At 43.0% G+C, this 13996-nt stretch overlaps 2 long non-coding RNA genes across 2 annotated transcripts; one reads left to right on the top strand and one right to left on the bottom strand.

The window, feature by feature from the left end:
• Positions 1-548: 548 nt before the first annotated feature.
• On the bottom strand, positions 549-10992 carry LOC113129595 (uncharacterized). Its single transcript, XR_003295625.2, has 4 exons — positions 9850-10992; positions 2997-3081; positions 2663-2720; positions 549-2460 (listed from the first exon to the last, which is right to left on the bottom strand). It is a non-coding gene; the product is annotated as an uncharacterized LOC113129595 (long non-coding RNA).
• Positions 6153-6718, top strand: LOC113129596 (uncharacterized). The gene is made up of 2 exons (XR_003295626.1): positions 6153-6463; positions 6537-6718. It is a non-coding gene; the product is annotated as an uncharacterized LOC113129596 (long non-coding RNA).
• Positions 10993-13996: the final 3004 nt, after the last annotated feature.

A 13996-nucleotide genomic window follows, 5' to 3' on the forward strand; every position in this document is an offset into this window, starting at 1 on the left:
GAACTTACAGCTGCTATCTAGTGTCCCTGACACTGCTATGTCCCAGACATAGAAGTCAACGCAGCTCACCTATTTCTGCAGATACGTCTCTTGTCCGGCTTCCGTCAAGCAGCAGAAGTGAAGAGGATCTTTTCAGGCGAGTAGACACCGACCTCGCGTCGAATTCACGAGGGTGGATTTTCCTCGATCCCCTATGGGACCGACTGTGCACAGTTTTCCAGCGTCCTCGTCCTCCTCTTCACCGTTGATGCTGTATTGGAAACCGGGCGGAAACACCAATAAATGTTGGTTCTAATCAAACATCTACACAGAGACTTTCTTTTCTAGGTTGAGCTCGTGACTTTTAGGAGATGCACACTTGGTGCTATCCCCGGCTGCAGCCACGAGCCCGCTCAGAACACTTTAATTTATATCTGGAGGTGGTTACATGACTTCCAGGCACCGTCTCACTTTACACAATAGGGGAGAGTTGAAACATAGGTTAACTTCAAAGTTCATACAGAGTTCACATCCATATCTTTACATGTCTTGGTGATTTACACAGAAAAACAGAGAACATCCTTGACTGTGATATGCCTGGTTGCACCCTTTACATAAATCTGTCTGCAAAATGACAATTCTCATAACACAGTTAGCAATTTACAATGCCCTTATTCTAACAACTGTCCTTCCTTTACTTTAAAAGAGATGACCCCTCGGAGTTTGCAAAGCTTAACATGGCCCTGGAAAACCTGCTACCACCAAATGAAACTGAGCAAAATAATCGCATTCTGTTGGACCATTTGAAACTGTCATTTGGCCTTAGCATATGCTCATCATCCTCAGCCTTACGCTATTAGGTCTTGTGAAGGCTCTCCAGAAGAAATGTGGCCAAGCCCGATCTGTGGATATTAAGAACAACTGCTTCCATCTAGAACATTCCAACTATAGTTACAGGGTACTCTTGGGGGTTCAGCCAGTTTGCTGTATTGATCAGAGCTCTGGTTGGTATGCATTAGTCTTGGGGTCATAATGAATGAGCCAAGGAGTGTGCATGTGCATTACATGTCCATCAACTGCTCAGTAAACTTTTAGGTGGACATGTGGACAACTTTTCCAGACATGCCAGAACTGCGACCCTTATAATCTCATTAATTTTGCAAATTGGCTGGAGGAAGAGATGGCATGTCAAAGTATGGCTCTTAAAGTAAACAAATAGTCAAGCAAGAAATTCCAAGTCACAGGCCAGGAAGGTCTACAAAGTCAACTTTAACAACTACTTTATTCCAGTTTATAAAGCAAGAGGAGAACTCCAGACTTCAGAAAACTCCTATTGTCAAAAGTCAGATGAGCCTAGAACCTCTTGTGTCTTCTGTAATAATCAAGCTCAGCACCTCATCACATAGTCATTACTCTCTGACTGACAGGCACAAAATTAGTCTTCCTGATTGAACTGTGGCTACAGGTCATTATTTAAATCTTAATTAAACCTATGCTGCATCCCGATTCCATACTACATATTAACTGTATATGATGTAACCATATCCATTTAAAAAGTGTTTAGTATAGTATGAAAGCTAGTGTAACATTGAAACAGCTAAAATAGCTGCCATAAAGAATATTCCTGGTTCCTCCTCCTGCCCTGGTTAGCATGTTTGACAAGCTCAGTGAGAAAAGGCACAGGTTAAGGTGAAAAGAAAATACCAAAAAAACTGCACTGCAGTATTTATGTTATTATTGAAATACTTGCCTAACTAGTCAGCCTTCATGTAAGCAATACACTCAAGATATATCTCTAATGTGCATGATTTGCATGTAAGAAAAAGCTTATTAGAGTAACTGTTCACATTATCATGTTCACACATGTAGTGTTCAGATACCCCTGCTCTGAACCCAAAGAAATTCTTTCATTGTCATTCAGAATTAACTGCATGTTGGTAAGTACAGTGGGCAACGCTGTACTTGAAGTGCATTGCATGCACAAAACATATATATGCTGTTTTTCTTTTATGTAAACATTATGAAACACACAATAGTGTTTTTTGAATCTATATCAGGAAGCAACTACGAATAAAACTGTCAAACATTTCAAAGCACATTTTCCATATGAAGTGGAAAAAAACAAAACAAAACACACCTACTCTTTAGTAGGTTTGAGTCAGTTACTGCATCCGTACCAGTTTGGTGCTCTGTTCATGTGTCCTGGATTGAGACACTGAACATGCTACCTGACTGTTCCTTAGATAAGAGTATCAGCTACATGTTAGATAATGCAAACTCAGTGCATTGTTCAAAGGGTACATAAATACTGCAATCGTGTTTGTGTGTGTGTGTATATATATATATATATATATATATACATATATGTGTGTGTGTGTTGTGTTGTGGACCATGGTCAGAAGCCCTGATAAGCAGTCATGATCTTGCATTATGTGGCACGTTCTTTGTTCAGTGCTGAATATGTACTGGAATTTCTTCATCCTGTGCAAAAGACAAAAGGTTAAAATTAGCATCTCTGTGGCTGTCAGGTTATGGGTTATGATGGTTATGATATAGCTTTACTTCCACACAGACTTCATTACATTAACTTAAAACACGTAATAACATACTGTTTCATTGTCTGCTGTCTCCTCTCCCTCAGTTTGCTGGCTGCCAGCATTGACTGCCTCAAAGTCAGACTTACTTTGCACTTTCCACTCCCTCCTCATCATAGTCTGTCTGGTATTCATCAGACGGTTCCTCTGAAGACAGTCAAGGGACATTATCATTTTGTCCCATTTTAAATCACAATCTATTATTATTATTTATGTAACTTGTCAAAGGAGAGCATTTGAGTATTTTTGGACAAAAGACACTTGCCAATATCATCAGGACCATCGGGTTCTTATCTTTATTAGAGATTTGATATAATCACATACAAGTCTGGGCTATAACTGTAAATCAAAAGCATGCTTGAATATTAGCTAATAATGATAAGCGCATGCTAATTATTAGCTTATGATTTCAATGTTACTAACCATTGATTAAAGTGCTCGTCACAGGTTCGATTCTTGACACAATTTCAGCCAAGTCGGTAAAGGAGGCATTTGGACAGGTGACCACCTGAGAGATGCAACACATCATATCAGAGAAGGCTTTAGTTCAGCTTCTTTGTAGTTGATTCACAGTCGACGTGATTCTAATTATACACAGTACAGTATATGCGAACAATTTCTTAGTGCAAGCTATAGCATTTTGTGTATCACATGTAACCACTAGATATGTCTGATGGAGATCTGAAGTGTAACAGCAATACAATTAAAGGTGCCCCGTAGGTCCCAGGTGCAGCAAACAGTATAGAGGTAAAACATCTTAGTATTGCACCAACTCGGCAATCTGACAAAACCCTGCAATGCACTCCAAGGTCCAGAGCATCTGGCTACCACAGCCAGCTGATTAGGCGCACATGTGACACCCATCTCTGATGCATGAAATTCATGCACGTAATTCGACTGTATGTCTAATTACTGACAGCCATCGTGTTTGTAACAGAGCGAGAGAGAGAGAGAGAGAGATGGCCAATATAGCCAGTAAATAAAGACATGAAAGATCATGACAGGTGTTTTATCAGCTTCTTCATATTGATTTTGTTGATATTTCTGGCTTTGGTGAAGATTAGATCATATTTCATGACCATTTTATGCAGAATCCCAAGAAACTGCAGTGTCATTACTTTTCCTGACAACTGTGTAAGCATACTGTCAGAGAAAGCGTGTCGTGTTGTGTGTGTTGCATAGTTCGTCTACAGACTAGCAACAGACTAGCTATAGTTTAACACACCTAAAAACTAACTAAACTCTAAACAATTCATTAACTGCTACATTCCGGTACTAGTCAAGTACCTTTCTATTTTGACCGGTATTTATTGCTATTTCCTGACTTAGCGCTCGTTAGCCTACCGGTTAGCTTAGCTAGCTAGTTAGCTTAGCTAACATGGCCTCTCCCTCTCCTCTCTTCTTGCTCGGTGTGCCACATGTTTAGTTATTCCTCTGCCTCCTTTAGCGATAATGATACCTGTAATAAGTGTAAGGTTCTGTTAGCCTTGGAGGCGAGGATCACTGATTTGGAAGCGCGGCTCCGCACCTTCGAACAAAAGCCAGCTAGCCCAGCCCCGTTAGCTGGTGTGGAGCCACCGAGCTCAGGGTCTGTTAGCGGTCCAAGGGCAGCTCCGGAGCAGCCCGGAGAATTAGCCTGGGCGACGGTCCGACGGAAACGTACTCCTAAGCAGAAGCCCACGGCTCATCACCTGCCTGTTCACGTTTCTAATAGATTTTTTCCTCTCAGCGACACACCCGCTGAGAAACCGACTCTGATAATTGGCGATTCCATAGTCAGGAACGTGAAAATAGAGACACCAGCGACCATAGTCAAATGTTTCCTGGGGCCAGAGCGGGCGACATCGAGTCAAATCTGAAGCTGCTGGCTAAGGCTAATCGGAAATATGGGAAAATTGTTATTCACGTCGGCAGCAATGACACCCGATTACGCCAATCGGAGGTCACTAAAATTAATGTTGAGTCGGTGTGTAACTTTGCTAAATTAATGTCGGACTCCGTAGTTTTCTCTGGACCCCTCCCCAATCTGACCAGCGATGACATGTTTAGCCGCATGTCGTCGTTCCGTCGCTGGCTGTCTAGGTGGTGTCCAGCAAACGATGTGGGCTTCATAGACAATTGGGCCACTTTCTGGGGAAAACCCGGTCTGATAGCGAGAGACGGCATCCATCCCACTTTGAATGGTGCAGCTCTCATCTCTAGGAATTTGGCCGAGTTTATTAGCCGACCTAAAGCCTGACAATCCAGGGTGGGGACCGGGATGCAGAGACTCAGTCTAAAACGAATCTCTGCAGTTTCCTTAGAGTCGCCGCCCCCTTCAAACCACAGAGAGACTGTGTCTGCCCCTCGAACATATAAATCAAATAAATCAGAAGTTAACAGAAGAGGAGTTATTCATAAAAACTTAATAAAAATTAAGACCACTCCTCTTATTGAACAGAAAAACAGAACAGTCAGACGTGGATTAATAAATATCAGGTCCCTTTCATCTAAATCTCTGTTAGTAAATGATTTGATAACTGATCACCAAATTGACCTACTTTATCTTACTGAAACCTGGTTACAGCAGGATGAATATGTCAGTCTGAATGAATCAACCCCCCTCAGTCATAAAAATTATCATGTTCCTCGAAGCACAGGTCGAGGTGGAGGAGTAGCTGCAATCTTCCACTCAAACTTATTATTAAACTTTCATCCTCAGAACAGTTATAACTCATTTGAGAGCCTCACTCTTAGTCTCTCACATCCAAACTGGAAAACACAAAAACCAGTTCTACTTGTCATTGTGTACCATCCACCTGTCCCTTACTCCTGTCTGATCTAGTGCTTAGATCAGATAAAGTTATTATAGTGGGAGATTTTAACATTCATGTAGATGATGAAAATAACAGCCTCAGCACTGCATTTAATTCTATATTAGATTCAATTGGTTTCACTCAAAATGTTAATAAACCCACCCACTGTTTCAATCACACCCTTGATCTTGTTCTGACCTATGGTGTCGAAATTGAACATCTAATAGTTTTTCCCCCAAATCCTGTTTTGTCAGATCATTCTTTAATAACTTTTGAATTTAAAATGATGGATCATGCAGCGTTTGGAAGAAAATTCCACTACAGCAGATGTTTATCCGACAACGCTGTTAATAAATTTAAGAAAATGATTCCATCTTTATTTACATCTATGCCAAGTATAAACATAGTGGAGGGCAGCTGCTTCAATCCCACTCCCTACCAAATTGATCATGTTGTTGACAGCGCTGTAACCTCACTGCATGAAACGCTTGATTCTGGCTGTGGCCCCCCAAAAAGTCACAGCTCTGTTGAGCCCAGTGTTCCCTTAGCTCTCAGCAGTGATGAATTTGTTTATTTACAAATAAAATCACAACTATTAGAGATAAAATTCAGCAGATGCTTCCTATACCTGCAATAAATGAATCTTCTACTACAGTAGCTCTTGAATCATCTGTAGGACCTCAGTTATGTTTAGACTGCTTCTCTCCCATAGATCTCTCTGAATTTACATCAGTAGTTGCTTCATCGAAATCATCAACGTGTCTCTTAGACCCCATCCCGACTAGACTGGTTAAAGGCACCCTGTCATTAATGAACTCATCTTTATTAGACTTGGTAAATTTATCTCTAGTATCAGGCTACGTACCACAGGCCTTTAAGACTGCAGTAATCAAACCTTTACTTGTCAGGAGGCGGCAGTACCAGTCCTCCTAATTACCTTGTCTCCTTTCTACCTCAGGGTGTGTTGTCTGCAGGTGTGCCACAAGAGACAGTTGCTGCTGATGAGCATCACCTGGTCCCAATTACTCACCATCGTCAATAAAGGCTCCGGTTCACCTCTCCAGCGTCGCCAGTTCTTCCCGTTATCTACACGCGGTAGCCTCTCGCCAGCTTCACTCAGTGAAAGGATCAGCTCAGCCAAAAACTTACCTGTTCTCTATTTCTCCAGGTCCCTGCATGTCAGCAGTTCCTGGGGTGTGCCTTCCCCTGTCGCCTGGGAGCCACGCAGTCTGATCCAGGCATTCGTCGCCCTGTACTTTCAGGAAAGACTGTCCTGAGCACCTGGAGAGTTTTATGTGTGGATTAACCTCCAGTGAATTTGTGTTATAATAAACTGACTCTGTTTTTGAATCTGCCTTTGGGTCCTCTCCGTTTCCGTCATTAGTGACGTAACATTACTCAAAAAGCCTAGTCTTGATCCAAGAGTCTTGGCTAATTATAGACCAATATCCAACCTGCAATTTATTTCTAAAATCCTAGATAAAGCTGTTGCTAAGCAGCTATCAGACCACTTACACAGGAATGAACTATTTGAAGATTTTCAATCAGGATTTAGAGCACATCATAGTACAGAAACAGCACTGTTGAAAGTTACCAACGATCTTCTCTTAGCCTCAGATAATGGACTTGTTTCAATACTTGTCCTCCTAGACCTTAGTGCTGCATTCGACACCATTGACCACAACATCTTATTACAGAGACTGGAGCATGTGATTGGTATCAGAGGAACAGCGTTAAAGTGGTTCCAATCCTATTTATCGGACAGATTCCAGTTTGTTCATGTCCATGATGAACCTTCCACACGAACAAAAGTTAGTTATGGAGTTCCACAAGGCTCCGTGCTAGGACCGATTCTGTTCACCCTGTACATGCTTCCTTTAGGATATGTCATTAGGAAGCACTCTATTAATTACCACTGCTATGCAGATGACACTCAGTTATATCTATCTATTAAACCTGTTAACACAAACCAGTTAACCAGACTTCAAGCCTGTCTAACTGACATCAAGGCCTGGATGACCAGTAACTTTTTACTTTTAAACTCAGAGAAAACAGAAGTCATTATATTTGGGCCAAAAAATCTCAGAAATAACTTTTCTAAAATTATAGCTACTCTAGATGGCATAGCCCTGGCCTCCAGCACTACTGTAAAAAACCTTGGAGTTATTTTTGACCAGGACATGTCCTTTAACTCACACATCAAACAAATCTCTAGAACTGCATTCTTTCACCTGCGCAACATTTCCAAAATTAGGAACATCCTGTCTCAAAATGATGCAGAAAAACTAGTCCATTCATTTGTTACCTCAAGGCTAGATTACTGTAACTCATTACTATCTGGATGTCCCAATATCTCCATAAAAAGCCTCCAATTAATCCAGAATGCCACTGCCAGAGTCCTGACAGGAACTAGCAAGAGAGATCATATTTCTCCTATATTGGCTTCTCTTCATTGGCTCCCTGTAAAATATAGAATAGAATTTAAAATCCTTCTTCTCACATACAAATCCCTTCATAATCAAGCTCCTTCATACCTTAAAGACCTCATAGTACCATATTATCCCAATAGACCACTTCGCTCTCAGAGTGCAGGTCTACTTGTGGTTCCCAGAGTTTCCAAAAGCAGACAGGGAGGCAGAGCCTTTAGTTATCAAGCTCCTCTCCTGTGGAACCAGCTCCCAGTCTGGGTTCAGGAGGCAGCCACTCTCTGTACTTTTAAGGCTAGACTTAAAACCTTCCTCTTTGACAAAGCATATAGTTAGGGCTGGCTCCAGGTAACCCTGAACCATCCCTTAGTCAGTTATGCTGCTATAGGCCTAGACTGCCCGAGGACCATCGGTGCACTGAGCTCCCCTACCCTACCCCCCCCCCCCCCCTTCTCTCCCACCTCATGTATATTCCACCATTGAATGTCACTAACCTTGTGCTCTCTCCCTCTCTCTCTCTGTACCTTCTGCAGGTGTCCCTGGTCCTGGAGCTGTATATTGCTGATGTGCAGTTACTGGTCCCACCAACCTGCAGTGTCTATTTGTTGTTTATTGTTGTTGTTCTTTTCTCTCTGCTCTATCCACTCACCCCAACCGGTCGAGGCAGATGGCCGCCCAAACTGAGCCCGGTTCTGCTGGAGGTTTCTTCTTCCGTTGCTTGCTCATAAGGGAATTGTTGGGTTTTTAGTTCTAGTTTTAGGTTTTGTAAAGTGCCTTGAGATGATTTGTATTGTGATTTGGCGCTATACAAATAAAACTGAATTGAATTGAATTGAATTGTGTTTCGTTCTAGTGCGTTATTAGAATTGTTTTGGTAGATCTTTCCATTTTTTCTAAGGGCAGACTAAATAAAGCCTGATCCAGGATCCACTTGCTCAGTGAGTCTAGAATTTAAACTAACTGAAGTTGGTGAATCACAGGCTGGTTTCTTAGGTGAGAGTTGGGTTATGTCCTGGACAGATCAGCAGTCTATGACAGGGCTGACACACAGAGACAAACACTCGCATTCACACCTACAGGAAATTTACAGTCAGCAACCAACCTAACCTGTATGTGTTTGGACTGTGAGAGGAAGTCAGAGTACACAAAGCAAACACACACAGGCACAGGGAGAACATGCACACTCTAGGCAGAAAGGATCAATGTTTAAATGGGATTTGGACCCAGAATCTTCTTGCTGTGAAGTGACAATGGCCCTAAACTAGACTAAAATATCTTTAGTTAATGCAATTAACTGCAATTTATAAAATGGATGTGTATTTTATCAGATTCTCTATTAAAACATAACACACGTGTCTTAACTATTAGCATAAAACTCTAATCATGATCAAAACAGATCTATTTGTTTTGATGCTATTTTCCTACAATGATTTCAGTAGCATGTGATGATAAACCATCTACTGTAAATTACTCTACTGTAGACCTCAGAGCAAGGGTTCAGCTTGTTTTTCACCAGAAAAAGAGGCAGGTGGTTGCCTGTTCTGTCAGTGACTAGGCAAGAGGACCAGTGGCCTGGACCTCAAATAACATAACTTTCTGTGTGGAGTTTGCATGTTCTCCCCATGCTTGTGTGGGTTTTCTCCAGGTACTCTGGTTTCCTCCCACAGTCCAAAAGCATGTATGTCAGGTTGATTGGTGACTCTAAATTGCCCATAGGAGTGAGTGTGAGTGTGTGAGGTTGTTTGTCTCTATGTGGCCCTGTGATGGACTGGGGACCTGTCCAAGGTGGACCCCTGCCTTTCACCCAAAGAGAGCTGGGATAGGCTCCAGCAGATCCCTGGGACCCTGGTTAGGACTAAGGGGGTACAGATAATGGATGGATGGACATGTAATCACAAGGCCACTGCCAGCATGACGAATGGACAGCACTGCCCTCAGAACAGCATGGTGGGAAAAATGCCACAGTGTTTAAAGGTATGGTAGGAGCAACAAACACAAGTCAGCAAAAGCCACCAAAACATGCACAATACAGTAACATGCGTGAGTCAAACTCACAGTGTGAGCGTTACTCATCTTCTTGATGTCCCACTGCTGATCTCCAGTTAATGTGAGGAGGGAAACGGCTCCGTCTGAGCTGCCACAGGCCAGAATGGGACCAAATTCATATGGACCCCAGCACACAGAGTTCACTGTAGACACCAGAGAGGAGGTTTATAGACACCACACCACTCAGCTATGTTGCAGCTGTAACCACAACACTGCACATTTCAGTCATTTTACAAAAAACCCATTCGAGTTTATGGAGAACTATTTACAGAGGCAAGAAGAACCAGGAGTCCTGCAGCAGATGCTCTGACCCCCCACAGAGCCCTGATCTGGGCAGTGTGGAGTCAGTCTGGGATCACATGAAGAGACAGAAACCCTGGGACAGCCTGAACCTACAGAAGAACTGCAGCACCTTCTCTAAGGTTCTGCAAAGTACCAGCAGAAAACTGTGTCAGGTCCAACCACAGAGAACTGCTGCTGGTTTAGGGGCAAAGGGGAGAGCTGCACATACTGATTAGATTTAGGTTTGGTTCCCTTTACTGCACTCTGTATGTAGTTCATTGATAAATGAAAACATATAATTCATATTAAAAGCATCCCCCTGTGTGTTATTACTGCCTTAAACCTTTGCCTTACCTTAAATATGTAATTGATTGATACATTTTCATCACTGCTGTTTTCTGAGAATTGAATTCACTTACTCCAATAATTATGTCTATTTATTTAACTGATCCTCCTGCACAGCTGTGGCATGTGCTGCTTGATGTGATCAAAGGTCTAAAAACCAAAGATGTTGTTTAATGATTAGTGAAACATTTTGATTCAACAGCTAAAGTCAAGCTGTCATGACTCAGACTCGTACAACTTCACAGCCCAGATGGGACTCAAACCCACAATCCCTGGTTTAGGAGGCCAGTGTCTTATCCAATAGACCACTGGGGATGGAACAACAACAGGCAGACAAGGATCTTTTGGTTTATAGGTCATAAGCAAAGCTGACCCTTAAGCTGCCAGATTCAGAAGCTCTGTTTTGGCCTCAGCCACTGAAACCCAGGTTCCACCAACAGCCTCTAGTTTGAGAGATGCTGTCAGATGAGGTGCTGTCAAACTGCACTTACACATGTGGGATCCTTTGTCATATGTCAGACTGTTGCAAAATAACCACACAAACCATCAGTCTTAATAAATGATTCTACATTTTCTGTTGCATATCACCTGAATGGAAAGCTGTAGCTCAGTTAAAACCTGTATCTGATTTCATCACTCGCAGCAGCATTTACATATGTAATCATTCAAATTAAATCACACACATGTGATAAGACATCAGTGTCTTCATGTGCATGTTACACGAGACAGACTTAAAGCTGCTCTGCCTACTTTCTTTTTCAGCTGCTATGTAAAAACCTGAAAACTAGAGCTTGTTTTCTTCACAGAGATCTATAAAGTATATAAAGTGTCCTGTCAGCCAAACCTGCCTGGAAAAAATCACACGCTCAAATTTTTCTCAGCATTTTTTTTTTTTTAAGGAATTTTTATTGGGAGGAAACCAGAGCACCTGGAGAAAACCCATGTCACTCTGTGGTGACAATAAGAGTTCCAGTCCTGCCCCAGACTCGGAGGCCAGGAGGCCAAACGGACGTGGAGAAGGACTGGAACTCTATATTCGATTCACACATTCACCTAAATCGGAAACAACCTTGTTTCTGCTTTTGAAGATGTTAGTGAGGGCTCTGCCCACAGATGAGAAGAAGCAGCAGATTGTGCTGGACTTTTTTGGTTTCTTCAGGTGACGTGTCAGAGAGGAGACGATGCAGTTTTCAACTTGTGGTTCCTTCAGATCCATGGCAATCACCAACCTCTCTGCACAGCCCCACTTCTTATGAAGGTCTTTGTAAATGGCCTTGTGGAGGTTTTTACACTTTTCCGGGGTGATGTCTAAGTCACTCTCAACTTCAGCCCATGCTCTTTCAGTCAGATGGTTGATGATGGCGTCTGTATCTAAAACACATGTGTTTACCTTCACTTTACGGAATATTTTTGAGACAAGCCTTTTCATGACCTCCCTGATGAACACCCTTCTGTTTTCAGGTTCTTCTGCAGCCTGCACAGGTTCAGCAGGAGTGTCCTCATTAGTAGAAACTGCACCTGGTGCCACAGCTGGACTTATGTCCACAGTGACAACCTCCGGCTGCTGTGAGTCTTGCTGTGTCTCCATGGTGACGACCTCTGGCTGCTGTGAGTCTTGCTGTGTCTCCATGGTGACGACCTCCGGCTGCTGTGAGTCTTCCTGTGTCTCCATGGTGACGACCTCTCCATAGCAATGAACTCCGGCGGCTGTGACGCTGTTTGCCTGTGGCACCATCAACTCTTGCAGCTGTGACTGTGCCTCTGCGTCAACATACCGTAGAGTTAAAGCCAGTGCTGCCCTCTCACTGTGTCTGGTAGCCTGTACGTTCAGCCACCAGCTCGTCAGTGCCATGCAGTTCTGCACCTCGTTATGTATGTCGGCATACATGGGGGCATGTGCCTGTGGAACAGGCATTGTACTGCAGGTTTCGCTGCTTTTGACTGGGACTTGGGCAGTCTCAGCTTCCCTCCTGGAGGTGATGTGTCTGTAGAGGAGATCACTGACTTCATTTGTGAACGTCACTGCTTTTCCATGGAACATCTTCTTGAATTTCCAGAATACACAAAACTGACGGGCGTCGTATTTACGAGCTACATCCAGGAGCAGACTGTCAACACTTTCAATCAGCTTCTCCCCCGACTCAGTGCTGGAGTCATGAGGGAATTTTGCTTTGATGTGTGCAGCTATCCGATGTAAATAAACTTTGGTGAACTGTCTGGTAAAAAATATCTTTATCATCCCCACAAGTTCTTCCAAAAAGCTACACCAACTGGATGGTGGCAAACCCATCTCTACCAAATACTTATCATCATCATTCATGAACTGAATTATGGTGTCTGTAATTATTTCTATCTCCAAAGTCATATGGCGTTCCAGCAGGTCGTAGTCAGTATCTGGCAAATCCTCTAAAAGGGGCTGTGTGATTTGAACCAGTTTTTTGCTAATTATTTCCTTGAAATCCATCAACAGCGACATTTTTGAGGCCTGTTGCTGCGGCAAAGTAACAGAGGACTGATCCTGGTCAACTACGCTCTCTGTGGAAGAGGTCTGGCTTGTTTTCTTCCTGCGTGATGTGCAGGAAGACTTGCTTTTTAATCGGAGCACCTGAAAAATCCTGAAAATAGGGCAAAGTATATCCTGAAGTCTGCAGTAGGGGGTCACATGGTTTATGACAGGCTCCTCAATGCAGTCGTGAATGGAGATGGACTTCATACGTTCTGTGACCTCTGTAACAATTAAATTTGCCAGGTGCTCCAAGATGGCACACTGGTCCTCAGGGCTGACAAGGTCAGAGAAACTCTGGCAGAGTGTAGCAGCCAGATTGGAGGATGGACCTTCCTCTGACGCGACTTCTCCTTCTTCATCTAAACAAACTTCCTGAGTCTCCTCTGACTGTGGTGTTTCTGATCTTTTCATGGTTCTCTCTGTGTTATGTTCCATTATCTTCGATACTTTGCCTTTTCCTCCAACAATGTCTTTCACACACGGTCGTGTAGTTTAGCACCTGCAGAAGTGACGTCTGTCTGAACTGTGGACTGGTCCTGCACCTCTATTAACAGCAACTTCCATCAAAGGCGTTTTACAACACGATGACGTCAGAGACCAAGCCTTGACTGCTCTCCCTTAGCAACTGTTGCTGCGCAGCCTTCTTCACTTTCATACGTCATCGAGGTCGTGGACCCACACGTGTGACGTCACCCACCGCGTTACGCACCGCGAGAATGAAGCCAATTCAGTCGCCATGTTGCTTTTTTGGAGCCTGAAGTACCATATTTGGACAATAAGGCAGTGCCAGAGAACGTTTCCATGGCGACCAATGAGCCAATCAGCAGCGAGCTTGTGGAACGTACACGCTAAAAAGAGCTGCTAAAGCTACGATGCTACAGTCTGATCTGGTCTTAGTCATAGGGCTTAGCTTGAGGCCAAATATCAATATCTGTTATGTACAATTAATTCTACCTATAAAATGGGATTTGTAGTTACACTTTGTCTAGTCATACTTGTTTTATGTCTTTTGTCTTGAAGCTC

The sequence above is a fragment of the Mastacembelus armatus genome, unplaced genomic scaffold (assembly GCF_900324485.2).
Source record: "Mastacembelus armatus unplaced genomic scaffold, fMasArm1.2, whole genome shotgun sequence".
In the NCBI taxonomy this organism is placed as follows: domain Eukaryota; kingdom Metazoa; phylum Chordata; class Actinopteri; order Synbranchiformes; family Mastacembelidae; genus Mastacembelus; species Mastacembelus armatus.